General features: G+C 56.8%; 1 long non-coding RNA gene across 1 annotated transcript; it reads right to left on the bottom strand.

The window, feature by feature from the left end:
• Window positions 1–12,338: 12,338 nt before the first annotated feature.
• Window positions 12,339–18,583, bottom strand: LOC143695367 (uncharacterized). Its single transcript, XR_013184501.1, has 3 exons — window positions 18,450–18,583; window positions 17,440–17,526; window positions 12,339–16,188 (listed from the first exon to the last, which is right to left on the bottom strand). It is a non-coding gene; the product is annotated as an uncharacterized LOC143695367 (long non-coding RNA).
• Window positions 18,584–22,514: the final 3,931 nt, after the last annotated feature.

Genomic DNA, 22,514 nt, shown 5'->3' on the forward strand with positions numbered 1-22,514 from the left:
GGAGCATCTGGAGCTGCTCTTAAGCAAGATGCAATATTCTTGGCCAGATGCTGAATGACTGCTTCTACTTGGGAAACGTCAATATGTCAGATATTGAAATCCCACCCGACACCCTCTTCCTTAGCTTCCTTCCCCTCTTCCTTGTCCTGCTCTGCTTGTGCTGCCCACATCATCTTGCTGGGATGGCACGAAGAGGAAGGGGTAGTTTGTCTGGGACCTCAATGGGTGTCACTGTAAGGCACCAATGGGCCAAGCCTGTCACTTTGAAAACCACTGGTTCACCAAGCAGAGGGCTGTGGAGAGGCCAGGTGAGCTTACAGTGGTGCTGTAAGCCAGGCCGTGGAGGAGGCATCTTCAAGAGGTTCCAAGGAGCTGGGAACGGGGCTTCAGCAGGCAAAGCCATCTGGGATCTCTGGCAACAAAGCTTTGCTGGAGAAGTAAAGAAAGACTTTCAATCCTTTGGTGAGCACAGCAGAGCAGACAGCCGCCAGTGAGGCGGGGAGGGCAGCGGCACACTGGAGGCCGTAGAGCCACTTCCCTGGAGAAAGGAGATCCCAGACACACCAGGCATTCTGATTCACCAGCATCAGTGCAATGCTGCAGGGATTTATGCCAGCTTCAGGGCTGCCTGGGGGAGCAGAGCGGGTCAACGAGAGCCGGTGGAGCCAAGGGGTGACATCCATCCTGAGCCAGACATGCTCCATGTCCCACAACACAGCTGGAGCTGTCACCCCTCCTGGCTGGACCCGGCACAGCTGCCCGAGCACTCAGCCTCTGGGGGTGCCCCCCTGCAGGATGTGGTCCATTGCTCCCACCCTGTGGTGCCCATCCATCACTTGAGCTAGCACATCCAGCAGCACCACACAGAAGTACTTGGGAGTTAAATATTCCTTCTGCCCACCACTGGTGTATAAATTATGAGCCACAATGTGAAAAAGTAGAATGGGCAGCTGGTCAGAGGAAAATCCCATTGGCTGCTTAGAAGGAGGACTGGCACCTCAGGACAAGAGCACTGCTGGGTGGCACCTGCCATGCCAGGCCAGTTCTTTCTCCATGCTAGGTGTCCTGCAGAGGCTGAGGTCCATCCAACTGTACCTGACCCAACCTCTGGCCTCAGCTCCCAGTGCTGTTACTTCAGGGCCAACCCATGGCTTCGTCTAACCTGCTGTTCTTCAGCATCCTACAGGACTCTGCTGGTCCAGAGCAGTCACCATGGCCAGGACCACAGGACCATCCTCCTCCCTCATTCATATTGTCATGAGAATTAATAAGGAAAGAGAAGCTGTGGCTGCCCCATCCCTGCAAGTATTCAGTCTGGGCTGGACAAGGCTCTGAGCAATCTGATTCAGTGAAAGGTGTCCCTGCCTATGGCAAGGGGTGGAACTACATAATCTTTCAGGTCCTTTCAACTTAAACCATTCAATGATTCTATGATTCTGCTGTCAGTCCAACCCTGGTGCTGTCTAGGGTCTTGTAGTTGGCTTTCTGCTCCCACATCTCATTATAGTGGGTATCAGGAACCCAGGGTTTATGACCAGCTGCATGGAGGTTTTGGGAGCTGGAATCTATCCTCACACCTCAGCATTGTCCAGATACCAGGAGGAGCCCTCCAGGGCTCAAGAAAGGCCTCCCACACATCAGAGACTACACTTGGTGCAGGATGACCACCAACGTCTTCCTACTGAGCTGAACCAGGTTAAGAGACCTGCCTCCCCTTCCAGTGAGAGGGGGGAAAGGAGGATGGAGAAGTTAAGGACAGATAATCCAACCCTCCCATCACCAAACTCTGCCTGCATGTGTCACCTCAGCAGGCATTGCACAGTGATGGTTGGGATCTGCCCACAACAGGCTCAGAGTCCCACCTGCAGTGTCCATGAGCAGGCAAAACTCCTGTGTGGAGAGCTGTCGTTTTGGGTGCTGCTCTCCCCAACTTCCTGCTAGCTGGAGGGTACCAAAGCCCACTCAGGCCCTTATTAATGCTTGAAGGAACTGAGTAACCATGGGCAGAAGGAGCATGTCTGGCTCTTCAGAGCAGGGACAGGCACCACCTTAGCCAGCAGACCAAGGCACATGTCCGGCTCTGCCCACAGCCTCCCCTGCACTTGTTTCCTTTTCCTGGACTGCAAAGTAATAGCTGGAAGGTTGAGAGCACAGTCACAGCCCACTCTAGGGACCTGTCCATCTCCCCATGGCCCATAGCCCCCACTACCCCACACAGGCAGCATTGCAGAACGGCACACAGTGCTCCCACCTCTGCTGGTCCCAGCCCTGCGGGTCCCAGGCTGGGCTCCCCATGGCCAGGACAGTGGGGACGTGCTGAGGAGGTGTCAGCTCTCCCAGCTGGTCAGTACAGGCCTGCAGCAGAAGGGCTTGGTCCTTGCAATGGCCTGGTGCACCAGCAGGGAAAGTCTGAGGGAGAACAGGTGGCCACTGCTCAGGGGACACCTTCTCCAGGTGCCCAGAGCTTTCAGTCCCCTGTGACAGCAAAGCTTTGTGCTCCCTCCTGCTGTGTGTGGGGACATTTACGGTCCTTAATCCATGGAAGGGTGACCAGGATATGATCTGTATGGAAACAGAAGCAACTCTGAGCAGTAAATCAAGCCCTGGTCCTCTTTCTGAAGGACCACCCTCCTCAGACTGACTGGGAAAGTCTCTGACCCCTTATCCCTCCACAGGGATGGGATTAGGGGATCCAGCCCCATGTTCCATGGGGTTCCCTCTCCCTTGGAGCAAGCTGCCCTCCAGAGGTGAAGGCAGTGTGAAGTGGGGTGACAGAGAACTAAACAAGCAAGATCCCCTGTGAAACCCCCGCGGGATGTCCCCACTCCCGTGCAGTGGGGCCGGTACCGGCGGGAGGGCAGCCGGGCTCAGGTGGCCGCAGCAGCGGGGGCGTGGGGCCGGGCCCGGGGTAATGACAACCAGGTGAGCGGGGGGCGATAAGCCCCCAGGAATGCGGCGGCGGCGGCAGCTGCCGGCCCGCGAGTCGCTCAGCCCTTGGATGGGCCAATTAAGTAAATAGAAAATTTAGAGCACGGGATCAAAGCCCAAGCGCGCGGGCTTTATTTATATGGAAAAGGTCAGATTATATTGGCAGATGTGTTAAAGGAGAGAGAAGAAAAAAACCTTTCAAAAACATTGGCCCTGATTTGAGGTTTCCTGACGGGTGGGACGGGTTTTTTTCTTTCTTTTGGGGCCACGGGTGCATTGGAGTACTGGCAGCGCACTGGGGGCAGCTGGCAAGGGCACGTCTGGTGCTGGGCTCACTGCTCCTGCCCACCCACCTCCTGGACCCTCTGCCAGCAGCACAAACCCCAGCAACAGGGTCCCCCTGGCTCATACCACAACATTATACTCGGTGGTCCCCCAGGTGACGCGGGGTTGGTCTCCAAAGTGGACCTGCTGGGTTCTGCCCCATTCTGCCCAGTGCTTCCCCCCCTGTTACAGCTCCATCAGTCCTGGACTCTGCACTCCAAGGCAATATCCCCATCCCCCCAATGTCACCCTGGATGTCCCTGGCAGCCACTGTCTATCCCAGGTCACTGTCCCACCATTGCCCTGCTGCCTTTTTGGTTTTCCCACCTGTGTGATGTTCCCCCAGCGACAGCAGAGTGCCTGACATCGCCTTTCTCTGCACATCCTGCTTCTGGGGGGCAGGGAGGTCTCCGGGATCAGCTGTCAGCGATGAGCATGGGGACATACCCACTGCGCTCAGCACTGCCAGCAGTGCTTTGGAGCCGATGGTGAGGCTGGGGCTGGAATGGGTCCCCTTGAATCGCACTCCAAATCACCACCTCCCCACTGGTGCTTGGCCAGCTCCCCAACATGGCAAATGGGGGCAACATCACCTCTTTTAGCACTCCAAAACTGTGGAAAGATGCCAACTTCAGCATCCCGCGTCCCCAGGCTTTGCTCTGCTTCCCAGAAGGAGCATGGGGGTCCCAGCTGAGGAAACTGAGGCAGGAGGGTGGGAGGGGAGAGGGGTAACGTGGTGCGAGGAGTGGAGAGCAGCAGCATCCAGCAGCAAGGTGGGGAGGTGGCAGGAGGAACCTGTGATGGGGGAATAGAGGAATGCGTTCGCCCGGGCAGGAAATTGTTGGGCTCGGAGAGCGCGGGACCCGCCTGCTAAGAAAACAAGCGGACGCCGAGAGGCAGCGGGGGCGCAGCGGCGGCGGAGGGGGGCAGGAAGGGGGCTCCGGGGGCAGGAATGCCGGCTATGCTCCCGCTCTGGGCAGGTGTGCTGCACCCGCTGCTGCACCCACTGCTGCATCACTGCTGGATCTGCTGCTGCACCACTGCTGCACCCACTGCTGCACCCACTGCTGGATCTGCTGCACCCACTGCTGCACCCGCCGTTGCACCCACTGCTGCACCCACTGCTTGCACCCACTGCTGCACCCACTGCTGGATCTGCTGCTGCACCCACTGCTACACCCACTGCTGCATCACTGCTGGATCTGCTGCACCCACTGCTGCACCCACTGCTGCAACACTGCTGCACCCACTGCTGCAACACTGCTGCACCTGCTGCTGGACCCACTGCTGCACTGCTGCTGCACCGGCTGTGCCAAAGCTGCATTTTGGCCATGGGACCCTCACTTCTCCTGCATGGGCAGGCGTGGAGCAGAGCAGCAGTCCCAGAAGTGCAGTCAGCTCATCCTCTACACTTGGCCTGGCTATGCCTCAGTTTCCCCAGCTTTAAAATCGCCCTGTGCATCAGTCACAGGGAGTGGCAAGACCCATCCTGGGGTTGCTGGGGTGGGCACAAGGTGTCTGTGGGGTTGAGAGCTGCAGGGTTTTGCTGTGCCAGCCCTGGACCTCACTCAGGGTAATGACCAAGGGAGCTCCTGCTCTCCCATGTTATGGGAAGGAAAGCCTTCTGTCACCTCTGATTGCCCTTCCAGGTCTTCTCCACCTGCACACTGGGTGCCACCGATGTGAGCAGAGCCCACAGGAGTCGGAGCAGGTCAGACTGGGAGCAGAGGGAAAAGCCGGGGATGGTCCTGCTGAAAAGGGATGGTGCAAGGGTGTAAAGCCAGAGTGGTGTCCAGGGACAAGGGGTCTCTCATGTTAGCATCTGCCACTTTCTAGTCCCCCATGGGACTGCCACCATCCCGGCCACCTGCCCCACCTTGTCCACACCAAGGGCTGCTCAATGCTGTCCTTGGGAGGGACATGTCTGAGTGGTATCTGCTCCCTTTAAGGGACAGAATGGCACAAAATGCCACCTGGATCATGGCACTGCTTGGAAACTCCTCTGCTCTGTAATAAATATCTGGCAGGAGTGTCTATGGCTTTATCTGCAACAGGTCAGGCTGGAGCAAAGCCTTCTTAGACATCATCTGGAAGTGTTTAACCCTCACCAAGTTTTGCATGAAATACCAATTTTCCACCCCTTTCATTTAGTTTATTGAGATTAGGAGGGAAAACTCCCCCTCCTCCCTTCTCCTGCCCCCCCTACCCCTGGGTTCTCCTCTGGGCTCAAGCTTCTCACAGCTCTTCAGGACAAGAAGGACATTATGGAGCTGCATGTCCAGCCAGGAGCTCCTCCCCACTGTGCCAGGCAGCGGGGCTGTGCCAGCACAGCGTCATCAGAGGAGCCTGAGAGGAAGAACATTGTGCCAGGCCACAGGCAGGGTCCAGGCAGGGTCCAGGCAGGGTCCAGGCAGGGTCCAGGCAGGATGCAGGCAGCAGCAGGAGCAGGATGGTGTGGAGGAAGCCCATGGTGGCCAACATTGAGATGGCTGGAGCAGGGGTGGGTGCAGCATGCCAAAGCAATAACCTGAGGGAAGGGCACAACTCATCACATGGGAGCTGGGCAGGAGCTGTGCAGAGCAGCCAGTGACACCATGAGGGGCTGTGCTGGGCTGTTACCAGCACTGAGATTTCAGAGGAGGGATGTTTTAACCAAATCTGTTGTTTTCACCCCAGACTCCATCGTGCTGAGCCACAGGGCCTCGATGCAGAGGAGGGACATGTGAACCGCTGAGGAACCATCACACACAGTGGAAAATCAGCTAAATTTTGAACTCAGCTTCAAACTGGTGCAGCAGCTGCTAGGCTCCATAACTCCTCTCCACAACTTTCCCTTATCACTGGAGACAGAGGAACAGAAAGGGGCAGCTTTAGGAAGGGCAGTGTCGGCTTTGCAACAGGCTCTGCTTGCCAGGAGCTGCCAGCCAGGCCACAAGGGGCCCAGAGGAGCCAGCTCTCACATGTGCCATGTTCACAGGATCTGAGCAGGTGTTTCCAGGACAGAGCTGGCACAGCGGCTTTGGGGACAGATTTCCATGTGTTTGCCCATGCAAAGTGGGGGCTCTGGAGGCCCTGTGTCACTCCTGGCACAGGGCAGCAGCAGTGTGTTGTCCCAGGGGAGAGCTGGCAGGGGACAGGGAACTGGCTCTCTTCCCACTGCGGGGACAAGGGGCAGCGGTCAGGAACATGCCAGGCCCCTGGCCAGGGGAGATGTACTGAAAATCCAGGAGCTGCACTGCCTCAGAAAGAAACTTGGGTACTAAAATAACTTCCAGGCTGGAAGCACATCCCAGACCTTGCCTAGCGGGAGGCAATGCAGGCAGATGTCCAGCTGCCTGCAGCTCTTACTGGCACAGATCCATCACACCATGAGGACAGTCCTTGCAAGCTCTGCCCTGGACATCTGAAGAGCACGGGGAGTGTCTGGAGGCAGCACAACCCAGGCTTCCTTACACAGTCTGGACATCCTCCTCCAGGAGTGGGGTGGGGGATTATGAGGCTGCTTGTCCCCTCACTGGGTCCTGGGGTGGAAGTGGACAGCACAGCACAGCTCTGTGGCAGGGCTGCACCCCAGCTGTGCCACAGCTCCCATGGGACTACAGCATGGATGGGACCATGCAATGCCACCTTGCAATGCCACCACAATGCTGCTGCCAAGGCAGAACATCACTTCCTGCCACTCCTGCTCCTGCAAAAGGGGGATGGAGGAAGAGGGGCCCAGTGTGCACATCACTAGGGTGCAGTGAGTGGGAAGGGGAGGCTCCCTCATGACCCAGAGACCCGCTCCTCTCCTGCACCAAGGTGGGGACTTTAGGGCTGCTCCTCTCCAGCACAGCCCCCAGGCTCTGCTCCCCACCCTCCTGCCTCACTGCCCCCATGACAGTTTGTTTTCTTCTGGCATTGGTCCATGCAGATCCCAGCTGCCAGGCGGGGAGGGGAGGTGAAGCCAAAAGCTGTAGAATCAACGTGTGAAGCTCAAGGCTTAGCTGTCCTCGATCCCATTCTTCTCCTCCCACCCGAGTCCCCAGAGGGCTCTGCCTTCCCCCTGTGCTGTGAGCAGGGCCAGAGCGAAGCAGTGGATGCGCTCACCTGCGGCAGCCACGGGCTCAGGAGCTGCAGCGAAGCCCCTCTGCTCTGGAGACAAAGGGAGGGCTGCTGGAGGCTCCAGGAGCCTTCCCAAACCCAGGCGCCCCCCAGCATGCTGCTGCCTCAACATCCAGCTGTGTCCTCATCCAGATCCAACCCTGCGAGGGGTGGGCACAGGCTGGGGCTGTGCCCTCGTGCCGGACATCACTCCTAGGGCTGAGATCCCAGTGCCCATCCTGGGCTCTGTGCTGCTGCAGGTGTCAGCAGGATGGCACCCAATTCCCACTTGTGAGGTGGGGAAGCAGAACCTTTAGGGACACCTGGGACACCTGTGTCCCAGTTGGGGGACCAGCGAGGGACAGGCTGTAAGAAGAGCCAGCTCCCCCACACAGCTGGATTCCAGCTCCTCGCAGTGCATCCCGAGGGTGCCGCCTGCACATCACAGCTGGGGAAACTGAAGCTTGGCAGGGGGAAACCTCTCCCAACCTGGCCTCAGCAAGGTGCTGCCAGCATACCCCTGGGTATCTGGGGATCTGGGGGTGTCCATCCCTGTGGCATGCCAGCGTGGAAGTGGCATGTTCTCCACACAAAACCAACCCCTTTGGGGTTACTTGCATGCACTCAGAGATGATTCCATTCCCCAGAGACAGAGCCAGCAAATGCATCCAGGGCAAACAGACTCTCTCCTCCATCCCTGACTTCTCCATCCTGCAAACCCCTGGAGTGTCCCAGGGCCCAAAGCCTCCTCCTTGCAGAGAGTTGCACCTATTTAATTAGAGGTGTGAAATGATCTCATTAAACCCGTGCTGGGCTCTAAGTCCAAACTGCTCCCACAGCACAGGAATGGCTTGATTCCACTCTGCTTCATCCTTTTCTTTTTCATTTTTTCCTTTCTTTTTTGGCTTGATTTCCAAAGCACTCAAAGTTCCTGAATTCATGGTATGTGGGTATGTCTCTGTGTCCAGCTCTGTAACTGTCAAAGCCACCAGCAAAATTTCAGCTGGAGTGAGTGGAAGGTTGGAGAGATCAGGGTTGCTCCATCCCCATGCATTCTCTAGTAAGGGTGGGAAATGCTGCACCCCCAGCCCTGTTTTCACTGGACACAGTAGGAGCCACATAGAGCCAGACAGAGCAGGAGATTTTGAGATACAAATCCCAAAGCCAGGGTTCACTGCCATTAAACCTAAGAATAATTTGCTCTTTCCTACTGGAAATTTTGCCTTGATGCTGCCTAGGCTGATTCACTGCAGGAGTAATTTTGACTGAAACATCAATTATAAAACACTCTTCCCATCTAATAGTCACAGAATCACAAAATCTCCTGAGTGGGAAGGGATCCACATGGATCATCCAGCCCAGCTCCTGGCCCTGCACAGACACCCCAACAACCCCACCCCGGGCATCCCTGGCAGCACTGTCCAAACACTCCTGGAGCTCTGGCAGCCTCGGGGCTGTGCCCATTCCCTGGGGAGCCTGGGCAGTGCCCAGCATCCTCTGGGGGAAGAGCCTTTCCTGATATCCACATAAGCTTCCCTGACACAGCTCCAATAAGACCAGCTGAGGAAAAGGAAAGGAAGTGCTGAGCAGTGTGAAACTTGTCCAGGGCACTGCCCAGGAGCTGTGTCAGGGCATAGAGCTCACACCATCTTACCCAGCTAGGATTAATCCCTACAGGTTAATATTAAACCTTGCCAGTAAATCAGCTGTGGGGGGTGCTTTCTAGACCTGTCAGACAGAAGGATGGCATTGCATGGGGATGAAGGCAACCTGACTACAGCTGGAAAGGCTGTGTGCCCTGCAGTGCTGCAGTGGAACCCAGCAGGGGCTACCTGGCACGACTGACTGGCAGCAGAGGTGCTGTGGAGTCCCGGAGGTGCTGACCAGTCCCAGTCCTTTTCCTTTTGCCACTGGCCTCTGGTGCAGTCCCTTCACGCCCTCCTCGCTCCTGCTCCCTGCTCAGGCCCTCGCTCCCCCTTTCTTGGCTGGGTGTTTGCCGGCACAGGTGCACTCTGGTCCCCCCCACTACTGCCCTTTTTTTAATTAGACTATAAAGAAAGCGTCCTTTTGAAGCAGGTAAGGGATTCCTCACATCCCTGGCATTGCTGGGCTGCCTGACTGTAACCCTATTCCAGTTAAAAGCTTTCTGTGCCCGTCCACGGCCCCACACCTGCAGTCAGATCCTCGCGGGCTGCCCTCTCGGCCACTCGCGCAATTACCCAACGTGATGATTAACTGAGGAGCACGGCAGGGACCGGGACTTCCCCCTGCCAGCTGCCACTGCCTTCACCCATGGTGGGGGCAGCTGGGTCCCCCACTCTGGGCAGCCCAGCATCCACTGCTGCCTCTGGAGAGAACTGCTGATGATGGGTGCTGGGGGGACCTGGGACTCAGAGAAATTGTCCCCTCCCCATCTCAGGAACTGGTTTCTGTGGGCATAGGGATGGTTGGCACAGAGCCCAAAACTGGGCTGGCAACTCTGCTCTTCCCAGCCAGGTGAGACTAGCAGAGAGAAACCCAAGCAATGGGGCTTGGAGTCCTGTTCTGGGCAGGGTCTCTGCTCCCTGGCCTCGAGCAGCCTGGAGTCCTCAGGCAGATGGAGGGGATCCTCCTGCACCCAGGGCAGTCATTGCTAATGCACGTTCTCCCTGCAGCCCCGTAAACGCTCCTGCAGCCCGTGGGCCGTCCCTCCGCAGGTCCCCCCGCGGTGTCCCCTCCCTGTATGTCCCCAGGGCGAGCCGAGGGCGCCCGTCAGCCCAGCCGGCCCCGGTGAGCGGCCCGCGGTGCTGCGGAGCCGGGACATCCCCCGGCCTGTGCCTGTGCGCTCTGCCCGCGGCCCGGCCGGAGATAACCCCGACGGGGGAGCCCGGGCTGCGCTTTAAATCCTCCCGTCCTTTGCAGCCACCCGCAGTGCCCGGACCTGTCCCACGGCCCGGGGGAGCCCAGCAGCCACCCCGGCGGGGATGGCAGCGCACCGCAGCGGGGACGGCATTCAGATCCCGCTGTAAATAAATTGCTGCGCCATGGCAGCTCTATTTCCACGCTCCCATGTTATTTTTTCATTCAATCATGGGGAGAATGACTCTGTTTTCCTTCGGCAGTTTTGCTTCTTTTTCCTCCTTTCTTGCTTCCTTTCTTTCTCAGGGCGAAGGATGGGGTCAGAGCGAATATTCATTTCCACGGTTCCAGCTCATTGAGAACAATAAGGGCAGTAAACAGAGGGCAGCATTGCTCAGGAATGTGAAGCATTTGCCTGTGGTTTAAAATTACTAATTTTTTTACATGCAAGAATTTTTTTTTTTTGAGACCTTTAAGAACAGGCCAAATTCTGCTTCCCCACATCGCCCTCTCCCCAGGATCTCCGAGATCTTCCCCCTCACCGGGTTTGTTGCAAATTGTCACTAAGTGTGAGAGGTGGTGGAAGGCTGTGTGAGGCGAGGTCCTGGGGCAGCCTGGCCTGGAGCAGGAGTGCAGGGAAGAGACACAAAGTCACCATCTAGAGCTGCGGAACTCCCACCTGGTACCTGAGGATTTTGGGAATGGACACCAAGCAGAAGTTCTGCTGTCTGTGCAGAAATGAAAATGAAATGTGTCTGGTGGGGAGAGAAGCCCTCCCTGGGCATCACTGGTTGTGGTCTGGGCTGTGGGCAGGGGAAATTGCAGGACATGCCTGCCCTTCCCAGGGTGCTGCACAGCAAAGCCAGGCTGTGCCCACACAGGGATCTCATGCTGCTCTCAGGGTTGCTGTGCCCATCAGGAGCAAGGGTGGGGGACAGCAGGGCCACCAGCAGCTGGGAGGGAGCGGGGGTGCCCCGAGGTGCCCCAGGACCGCCACAGTCAGCTGCTCCTCTACCTGGTACCCAGCACTTTCCCAGCCAGCTGGGACAACTTCTACCCTGCAGCAGAGGAGCAGGTGCTGAGTAGCATTGTGCTCCACCACTGCCCCCAGCCCAGAGCTGCTCCCCACCATTCCCAGTGCCATCCCATCCCTTTTCCCTCACCACCATACAGCCCTACAGCTGCTCCTCTTGCAACAGGAGCTGCTCTGGGAAGAACAAAGGGAAGGGATGTCTCCACAACCTCAGGGGGTTCATTGCACCTGAGAGGACCCAGTTGCTGCTCAGCTGCCCAGAGGCACAGCTGGCACCCTGAGCCGTGGGACTTGGCCTGGGGACACCTGCAGTGCGTGATGTGAAGGCACATGTGCTCCTGCTCAGCTGTACCAGTCTGCACCAGTCTCAGTCAATTCCTCCCCTCAGAGGGGGCAGAAGGACCAGGAGAGTCAGCTGAGGACATTTGGACTCACAGCTTCACTTCCGAATGCAACTGAGGAGGGAAACGTTTTATTGAGAGCAATTGCTTTCATAGCCCAGCCCCAGCAGACACCCAAGCATCCTGTGTCAGGCTGATTAGCTCCAGATCCACACACGCTGGGTGTGTGGGGATAGCTGCCTCCCACTCCCTGCTCCCGCAGCCGCCCAGCCCCGGAGCTGCCCCCTCCCAGCCTTCCACCCCACATTCCCAAAGACATTCAGGCTCCACTCATAGGGAGCAGCTGCGGTTCCCCCCATCTGGATCCTCTTTGTAGATCCAGCTCCCAAACATTTTGCTGCTCACCCAGAGGCTGAATGGAAACATTTGGGTCCTTTCTCTTTGCTTGCCTTTTCCTCTTTGTGGCCGCAAAACCCCCTCTGTGCCTTGTGCTATGGCATCAGGGCTCACCCTGGGCTTCTCTATCCTGTGGGACTTCAGGCAAAGACCACTGCAGATCCTAAACTGGACCCCACAGCAGGATCAGCCCAGGCTAAGGGATGGATATGGAGTCCCCTGGCTGATGCAGTTTGCTTCCACAGGCCTTTTACAAGAGCTGAACAACTTGAAGAGTCAGAAAACATGAAGGATTATAGCAAAAAGTCCATAAATCAAGTAAAAAGACATGGACATAAAGCTGGGAAGACATTTGCCTTTTATTGTCTCTTTGGACAGACTTAGCATTTAAAGGCTTTTATCTCCTTCTTGTGGCTTTTCAGTTGGGCTCCAAGCCAATAGGTACCTCTTGTCCTTATTCTGCATTACATTACACCACGGGGACAGGAGCCTGGGGAGCAGATTGCCTGGATGATGCATCCAGTGCATCCATGCCTGCTGTCAGGAAGACTCATCTTGCCTGGGCTCTCCTCCCAGTGGCTGTGGCAGTTCTCCTGCCCTGACAGCCTTAGTCTGTTGTCCAGCCTCAGCTGGTGGGAGGAACTGCTCCATCCACAACTTAGGTGATGCTTTGGAACCAGCCAAAAGGCCTGCAACCTGTCAGGAATTAGTCTGGATCAGACCCATGCCCACTAAAAGCCTGGATTGCAGTGCTCAGACGATGGAGAGAAGTCCCAAAACCTCAAGGCTTTGTGCAAACAGTTGGGGAAATCCCATTTTCTTCCTAACAGACAGTGCATTCTTCCTGCTCCCACTGCCAACAGACACCCCAAACCTGCAGTGAGCCAGAGGCACCCAGCTGATGGGCTGGGAGCCTCAAATACCCCAAGGCCTCCTAACCACGGTGTGGTCAGGAGAGGGCAAGCTGGCAGGGTGAAGGAGTGGACTTCTTGCAGGAGAATCCCAGGGAAAACACTGCCTCGGCCAAAACATCCCCATCAGCCAAGAGTCAGCAGCTCATGGTGAGCTTGCAGCAGAGGGGAGGGCTGTGGTGGAGAGGGTGCACAGCCTCCCCAGCCTGGCAAGCAGACCCCTCAGCAGGGCGACTGGCCCGGCTGCGGTGACCCACATCTTCAGGACAGGCTGTTCGTGCTACAGAGCTGGGTTTGCTTAATAACAGGCTTTGAATTGAATGTGCTTTTAGCATGGTTCCCTGCTGACACCAGACACTGGCTGTGTGATGAAAGACCTCTGCTCCTCCAGGCCAGCACCCCATGACTTCCTTCTCCAGACCTTCCCCTGGAAAAGTTACTGTCTCCCACAGAAGTTTCTGGGGAGTATCAGGGGAGTATCAGGAAGAGTGAGGGTGGACATTGGACCCCCATCTCACCCATCCCTGCAAGAGCTCTCTCAAAACAGGGTCATGGTCCCCAGAGGATCCCAGCACTATGGATGTGGTCACGAGTGGGATGTGTAGCCAGGAGTCATTGTGCCAGGAGTAGGGTGGGGGTGTTTGCTGGGCTGTGTCCCAGCAGATGCCTGCTTCTGCATCCCCTGTGGCCAGGAGCGGTGGGGGATGGACAGGGACCTCTGCGTCTGCTGGCAGCTGCTCCCCCAAGAGCCACACGTGCCTGCACCTTGCCACCCTCTGCTCCCCCAACTCTCCATCACACCTGAGAGCCCTGAGAATGGGTTCTTGGTGGACCAAGCCTTCTTCTTCTGCAGAACTCACATCTCCCAAGGGCCAAAGGGACAAAACATGGTCAGCACCTCTGTCCCTGCTGTGTTCAGCCTCCTTTCCCAGTCCCAGGGCTTGGAAGTAACTGGGCACTCTGGTTTTCCCCCACCATGGGTTTGAAACCTCTGCTGAAACCCAAAGGGTGCTGGGGCTGCAAGACACTCATTAGATGCCAAAGCAGGATTTTTTCTTCACAAATCTTGTCCTGTGCTTGTAGCAGCAGATCGCACATGGGCAGGGGTGTGGGGATTGAGGCACGGCTACGGGCAGTAGGTCAGGAGGGGAATTCCCAGCGGCTCTCAGCTGAACTCCCAGTGCCCCCAGAGCAAGGACTACAAGGTCAAATGGAAGAACAAGCCTCAGCACCCTGTTCAAACCAAACATCTGGCTGGACATCAGCTGGAAGGACAGCCCTGGGCTGGCAAGGAGATGCTGCGCTGGGGACATAGAGAGAGGAGCACAGAGAAAGGACATGGCATGCAAATGGTTAAAGGTATCCTTCCTACCCAGCCTATGCTGTGTGCCAATACTCCCAGCCATGTGTTTGAAATCCTTTCTGCTATCTCCTGAAAATATTTACAGTACACGCAGATAAATTAGCTGTAGCGCTTATTACGTCTCCCTGGAAATATATACAGCAGTTAAAGATGTTTAAAAAAAATAGTCAAAAGCCTTCTCTTTACTATATCTGGAAGATATTTCACAGTGCAGGGAATTTACAGGGCCGGGCGGTGGGGAAAGCGCATTTATTTTCACTCGAGTAGAGAAAGTTAAAGGACCCTTCACTTGAGTTTATTTTGATCTCTGCTTGTGAGACAAGGAGCAAGGCTGGCTGGGCAGCGAGTCAGCACAGCGAGGCAGGGGCGTGGGGCAGGTTGGGGCAGAGTGGAGATGGAGACCAGGAGCCTGGTGGCACCACGAGCTGACACACATGGATATGGACCAGCTGCTGCAGGGCATGCTGCCTGCCAGAGCTCCAGCTGTGCCTCCAGGGAAAACAGGTGACACAGAGGCTGGGGACACCAGCGCCAGGTACCGATGGAGGTTCAGAGGACAGGACACCTCTGCTAGTCCAGGCTGCCTGACCCAGGGTGGAAGACTCCCCTCTGACCAGGGGGACCACAGCCACTCTCACTCCTCAAAGACCTTTTTCCACAAACACATGCCTGTCCCCTTGCCCCAAACAGATGTTTCTGAGGGCACCAAAATTGTCCAGAGCCCCCACAGTGCCATCACAGAACAACGTCCTACCTGCACACATCTCCTCTGCTAAACCAGCCTGAGAAGCTGCTCCCATTCCCAGTGCCCGCCCAAGTCAAGCAGCTCTGCCAGGACAGGGTGATGGGACATCATCACACCACTGGTTGCTTTGTGAGTTCTTGTCTGAAGGAGGAAAGTGATAACTGGAATCATCTCTGTGCACAACTTTCTTAATAACTTCCAGGTGAAAAACAAGGTGGTCTTTAAACCCACAGCAGAGGCATGAGGGGTCACATTCGTCCCATCTTCAGACCTCAAGGCTGACCCTCTTCAAATGCCCTTTTCAGAAACTCCCAGATCTTCACACTGGAGTGAAAGAGCTATGGTAGAACATCACTCTTCTGTCAGCTCTTGTAGCTGATGTTGTCGTGCCTAGTGAAAGTTCATTGATGGAATCCTTCTCCTCCTGTCTTTTCTGGCTTCTCCCTTGGCTGAGGTTTCTCATGGTGAAGACACCTGCCAGCTCGGAGCCAAAGACCAAGGTCCTCAAATGCACTGGTTGACTCACAGTCACTGACCCAACATGAGATGACAATGTCTTCTGGGCCACTGGCACTGAGATCTGGAATCAAGCTGTTGTCCCTGACGTAAAAGTCTTTGAGAAGCCATTTGCTAATTCCCCTGAGTCACCCGCTCCCTCTGGCTGTTTTGAAATTCATATCTAATGAGTGGTTTTGGTGAAGGAATTCTGCAAAGATGCAAACAATTCCTTTGCCAAAATAAATGGAGCCAGAGCTGGCCTTATAAACATATAAATCATTTCTAGTTTTTAGCTTGCAAACAATATACTTGTTTCTTGGTGCAGATTTGGGGGAGAGCAGGAAGAACAGGGTGGGGAGGAAGCCAACTGAAGTTCCCCCCCCAAAGGCAGCCCAGGCCTTCCTCAGGACATAGCATGGGACATCAGCCACCATCCAGAAAGCCTCCAGGAGAAAGGAGCTCCAGAAAGTCCTCCAGAAAGTCTCCAGGAGGGAGGAAAATTGGGCTTTTGACCAGCTTTTTTGGTTATTTGCTCCTCAAACCATCATCTGTAGCAAATTAACTCAACCAATTCTTAATTTGCTCTCCAAGTGAGGGATGACATGTCCTGGGCCAGGCAGGGAGGAGAAACATCCTTGGGGCTGCAGAACATTGCACTAGGGACAGTGTGATCACACTGCACAGGGCTGGCTAAACGTGCCTGCTCTTCTCTGCTTCACACAGGATTGCTACAGGACAGGAGAAAAATTGTGTAAATCACCAAAAACAGGCAGAGCAAGGCCCTGCATGGCCTGCAGTAGATGGAGCTCACTGGGCTGCAACTCCCTCTGCCATTCCTCTGACCCCCATGACACTGGTGGGGACACAGGAGGCCCTTGGCTTTGGCACCCACTTGCCCAGGAGCTGGGTGGTGACAAACCTATGCCCAGTGAGGGGAGCTGCTCCTATGGAAGAGGTTTGCACCGAGCTCATGCTAACCGCATTTTTTCCCAAATAAAGTGTTCTAGCGTGGTCAAATTTGAGCATATTCCAGGAACACAAGATGAAGCTCAGCCTCTCTCCCCTCTCTACTTGCCAAATTGCTTCAAAGACAGAATTTTGAAATGAGAACAAATCCTTTATTTTTTTCCCTTTTCCCCATTCTTGGAAAGAGCCATGGTCTTCAGCTGAAATTTTCCCCAAAAATTTAACTGGAGGCTGCAATCCATCCTGCACAAAATTGCCACCCAGCCTGGGATGGTTTAGCAAAGCTGGCAGCAGCTGCAGGCAGGGTTTTTCAGCAGGAAGCACTGAACATCCTTAAGAGTCAAGGGCACCTCCAGTCCCCACCCTGAGTACATGGAGCCCATCTGTGGCACACAGGGAGCGCAGCCACATCATTCCCAGGACACCAAGGATGTGCCTCACTCTGGCAGGGGCTCCTTCCCTTGTGCTTTTCCCAGGCCTGCAGAAGGCAGGCAGATATCCAAAGCCGTTCCTCACTTTCACAGCAGATAAGCTAATTGTCGGATGTGCCCTTTGAGATAAGCAGAGCCAGGGTTTATGAGGGAACATGTGTTCTTGGGAAAGCTGTCACCCAGCTGCAATGCAGGTGATAACCCAAGGTCGGGCAGGCTCCCTCCTCAGGGAATCAGGGTGTTCCTCAGCCAAGGGGGCTCAGGGGCAGCTGCCTTGGGCCACAGTGATGTGGTTTTTGGGGACTCCTCTCCTGCTTCCCTACTTCATTATTGCTGAGCAGGGAAACTCTGCAGTGCAGAGCACTACCAAGTCCTTGTAGAGAGAGACCCTGTTCTTCAGATGTTTGCAATTCAGCCAAAAGTTTAATGTTATTGAATACCACAAAAAAAAAAAATCACAGTGAGGTTGTGCCAGGCTGTTGGTGATGGGGAGGATTCCCTGGCAGCACTGGTGAGTGCTGAGCCCCTGCCAGAAGCATGAATGGAAGCAGGAGGTATCTCCCCCCATCCCTGAATACTCACGTGGCTCCATCACTGTGGCACTGGCGTGGCACTGGTCAGCACTGGGGGAAGCCAAGGCACGGAAACTGAGTCTCAGTCCAGAAAGAGCTGAGCAAGAGGAAGCTGTGGGTGACCCTGCAGACTCTTCTCTAGCCAAAAACCTCCAGCAGGGGCCTACCACCCACACAGCCTCCAGACCACATCAGGGGCCAGATTTCCAAAATTTCACAGAAATATTGAGAGCAGGGATCCCTTAGAGGCTCTTTCAGCCTGCCCTGACTGCCACCAGCCTGTCTGGGAGCAGCCAGGTCCTCAGCTCTCCACTGGGGATGGCAGAAGCTGCCATGGCACAGCAGGGTTCACCCCCATGTGAGCCACATGCCAGCAATGCTGTGCTGGAAGGCTGTGCTGCCCAAGTGACTTCCACCAAAATCTCTCCCACACAGTCTTCCCTGTCATGGGGAGAGAGCTGCCATGCTCCTCCAGGGCCACAGTCACATTCCAGGTGTGCAAGGCACAAGGGAGTTGTGAGCCAGCATGTCCCCAGTGCCAGAAGGTACTAGGAGGGTGTGTGGGAGAAGGCTGTGGGAGGAGACCTACTTGTGTGCCCCTCGGGGAGACTGACCCACTGCCTGGCCCTGCCTGCTCGGCCAGCAGCCCTGCTACCCTGACCAGGACCTCCCAGCCTGATTGTGGGCTGGGAAAGATCCAACCAGCCTGGCTCCCAACACTGGGGATACTCTGTCCCATCTGGCTCCCAGCACTGGGGATGCTCAGTTCAGCCCAGCCCTGATCACTGAGGATGCTCAGCCCACTCTGGCTTCCAGCACTGGAGATGTTCCATCCAGCCCAGCTCCCGTGCCACCAGCCCCAGCTGCACCTGCAGCACCTGACAGCCAAGGCCCCCCCACCTTGTGATCCCACCGTGCCCCTCCCCGGGGCTGCGGCCAGGCCACGCTCCCTTCCCCCGCGGCTGAGCCACCCTCGCTCCGCTGTCCCTTCCCACCCTGCCTTGAGCAGCCATCACTCACCAGGCTTTGATTACGGCCACAAAGGAGCCTTGGAGGAGCCACGGGAAGCTGGAGGGAGGCAGGCAGATGATGAAAGAGCTGTCAAATGGGATTAAACAGTAACCGTCTCCTACACTGCTGGGCAGCAGGAAGGGGGACAGATTGTACCGGATTGTAATGCAGGAGCCCTCCCGCTGGCGGAGCCTGCCAGCGCCGTCCCCCGTGGGCTGCAGCTGCTGTGCCCGCCAGCGGGACAGAGGGACAGAAGGGCAGAAGGGCAGAGGGGCAGAAGGACAGAAGGGCGGAGGGGCAGAAGGGCAGAAAGGCGGAGGGGCAGAAGTGCAGAAAGGCAGAGGGGCAGAAGGGCAGAGGGGCAGGCAGCCCTGGCGGGCGGTGGTGCTGGGCAACTGCCCGGCAGAGAGCACCCACAGTGCTCTCCCACATCTCTCCCACATCCACAGTGACATCCCTAAGCCCTGGGTGAGACTCCCCTCCGTGTTCTCTCGTGAGCTGAGGAAGACACACTTGGAGTTCCCAGGCAGGGAGAGCCCCCGGAGCTTTGGATGGAGGCTCTGCCCACCCCTAACCTGCATCTGGTGATGTCCCCCTGTCCTCACCAGCACCTGTTGCCGCCAGCATGGCCCTAGTCTCTCCTGCCAGCCAGTTCCCAAGGGGCAGATGGTCTGGCAGGTGACACCTCACTTGAAGTGTCCTTCTTGACAGCCCTTGGGTAGAAACTCCCTTTTTCCTTGCCTGGCCTTCAGGCAGAGGATCCCAGAGGTGGGGTAGGGGTAGGCAGATGCTTTCTCCCAATACACCAGAGCTGTCCAGGGAGTTTCTGCAGCTCCCCAGTATCGCGGGTGATGCTCATCCCAGCATGAAGACCTCTGGGGGCAGGATGGGCATTGGGGTCCATTCACACATCTTCCTGCCAAGCTCGAACAGCACAGCGAGCAGCTCAGGGGGTTCCACAAACTCTGGAGCTGTCCTTTCATGGCATGGACATCTCCAGGCTTTCCCAGGGGCGCATGGCATCGGGATCTCAGCACTTGGTTGATGAAACACCAGGGTGCTGGCAGGTCTCCCAGAATGCTGAGCCACACTGCTGGCCATGTCCTGGTGCTCCCACCCCTCCATTCTCTGCTGCTGCTCTGGTTCTGCCTCCACCCCAGGACCAAGTGGCACATGAGGGTATGGGGTGCTGGAAGCCCAGTGGGGATGCTGTTGTCCAAGGTCCCAAAAAGCCACTCATTCTGGATCTACAGACCAGCGTTGCTGGGGCTGTCCAGGCATGGGAACAGGTCAGGGGTCCAGCAAACCCATCCCCACCAAAACTGGGTCTGTCCTGGCCTGGACAAGTATCTCCTTCTTCCTTCTGCATCTCCCAAATTTCGGGTACTCCAGCATCACCAGGGCTGCTTTTCATCCCCAGTGGGTGATACAGCCGGGTAGACCTTTCTCTCCTGTGCATGGAGCCCACTCTGGATGTACTGCGGTGGGCACTGTAAGGTTGTCTCCCCACAGGAAAGGGACAGGCAAGGCACAGGCAGGGGACAGGGGGACAGGCCCGATCCTTGTCCTTCCAAGCCCCCAGGCAGCAAAGCCCTTGGTATCCCCCATCGGCCCACTGCCTCCCCACCCCAGCTCCGTGTGGGAGCCCCAGCCGGGCGCTCACAGGCAGATCCCTTCCACTCCCCCCTCGAGCACCAAGTCCTCACCACCCACTCTGCCAGCAGCAGCCCCAGTTTCTCACAGCACCCTCTTTTCTGAGCCATTCGTCACGGCCTCCAGCACAAAAGCCAAGGAGAGAAAGAGACAAGGAGTAGGAAAAGGAAGGAAGATTAAAAAAAAAAATAGAGAAAGGGAGCAAGAAGGAAAGAAAGAGGGAGGACAAGTCGTGAAAAGGGCCAGGTCTGTCGCCGAGAGGGGAGGAGGGGAAATTATGAAATAAATGAAGCACCTCAGCAGTTCAGGGACACTGGAAGACAGCCCGACCGCGGCTGAATTTTAAATGCCTGCCGCACAATCGGTCCCATTTTGCGAAGAGAGGAAACTGTGTCCAAAGACCCTCATGTTTATTCATGAGGAGCCTCGCTGGCCCCTCCCACCCTATTGTCTGGGGGTATTTATTTGGGGGCATCTGTCTGGCCCGATGAATGGCAGAGGGGTAATAAATGGGCTGGTGGGGCCGGGGAGGGGAACTGGCGCAGCCGAGCCGGGCGGTGGCTGCCCTGTCTCCCAACCCCCTTCCCACTCCTCCTCTCAGCCCCCTGCCCCCTGCGCTGTCCCCAGCCCCCAGGGACAGCAGGCAGAGCTGCCCAAAGACCCGTGGCTGCTCAGGGTGACAGGCTGGAGGGGCAAAGCTGGGTGGTGCTGGAGCCGTGGTCTGCTGCAGGCCAGGGGAGTGGTGGATGCCATCCCCACGGTGCCAGCAGCAAGGCCACAACAGGACACAGAGCACGGTGTGCCACTGAGAGTGGCTGAGTGGGATAGGGATTGCAGGGGATTTGCCTTTCCTGGCTGGGGACACTGACAGGCAGCACCACGGGCAGCGAGGAAGGGCAGGCAGCCCCCAGGGACAGGCAGGCATGGTCCATGAAAAGGAGGTTCTGATTCATCCACACAAAAGGGCTTGCCGGGACAGTGAGGAGACCTGAATCCCATGTCTGCAGGAGCAGGCCACCCTCTCCCACCTCTCCTGCCGGCAAGGAGCAGCTTCCTCTGGTGGAAACACCTCATCCTCCCATGGTGGGACATGTTCATCATGGGGAGCAAGGAGCTGTTCATCATCCAAACTCACTTTGGTCACGTCAAGGGGCTCAGGTACTTTGAAGCCCAGAACCGAGACACTGGGATGTCCTGGGGATGTGGGGGCCCCTGTGCTGCCAACCTGGCTCTCTGGGAAGCACATCACACCAGAGGAACCCAGCAGCTCTCCTCCCAGTGGGGCTCGTGAAGTGTGGGGGCAGGGCGGCTGAGCTTGTGCAGGCAGCTTGGCTTTACCCATCCCAGCCTTTCCTTCCCCCTTGTGCTGAGGGAGCTGTGTCCCTCCTGCCCACACCCATGTGGGACACAGGAGTGATACTCATTTGCAAAGTCGTTACAAGATCACCCATCTGGAAGCTGAAGCTCATCAGATTTGACCTTGAAATATAAGCTACAGCCTGGCAGCTGCCAAGGAGAGAGCCAGAAAAGGAGGGGCTCTTGATGGCATGAGAGACAGCACACGCTATCACCCAGATGCTGGCAGAGGTGATGTGATGCTAGGAGCAGACCACGGTTGCTCAATAGCCACCTTCACCTCAGCAGCAAGAGCCCTCATGGATCCTATTGCCCAGGCACCAGGCATCTGAGGATAGTTGTGAGAGATGGCCAGGCAGGGACCATCAGCCTGGCCAGCAGCTCAGGGAGCAGATGGTGCCATCCGCAGGGCAGCACAAACCCCTCCCGACGTGGGCCAGGAGCCAGGGTGATGGTGCGACTCCCCACCAGCACCCACGGGCTCTGTTGGGACAGGGAGGCAGCCAGGGAACAGCTCCCACAGCCGCCATGCCACTCAAAACACAGGTGTGCTCCGTCCTGCCAGCCCTGAGTGGGCCAGCACGCGCCCCCCGAGCGCGGGGGGTGGGAGCGAGGCACCAGAGCCGCGCCTGCCGCCAGCCCCGGCGCTGCTACCCGCTGGCTCAGCAGTTTGCTTGCAAGCTGTATCCGGGGAAGTATTTTTGGAAGGGCATTAAATCATCGGCATAGGAGACACCTCGCAGCCATGTAAGCCCAGGCACAGCTGCCAGCTGCACTTCCCTGATCTCTCCCATTCTCAAACCTTGGCAGAAAGCTCCCCTGCAGTCGCAGCTGGTAGTCACGACATCACTTTGGATCCTTCCGCGCCTCCTCCTCACATCCCAGCCCCTGTGCCAGCTCATGTCCCACCTGAGACAAAGCCTCCAGGAAGTCTTGGGACTACGCAGGCTCCACGCAGGTGCCTCTGTCATAAGTCCCTCTGGGACAGCCACACCAGGGAGCAGATCTCCATGAGGCCAGGTGAGGGATGTCCCCCAGCCTTTTGGGACAGCACCACAGACAGAC

Source organism: Agelaius phoeniceus, chromosome 16 (assembly GCF_051311805.1).
Source record: "Agelaius phoeniceus isolate bAgePho1 chromosome 16, bAgePho1.hap1, whole genome shotgun sequence".
Lineage (NCBI taxonomy): Eukaryota > Metazoa > Chordata > Aves > Passeriformes > Icteridae > Agelaius > Agelaius phoeniceus.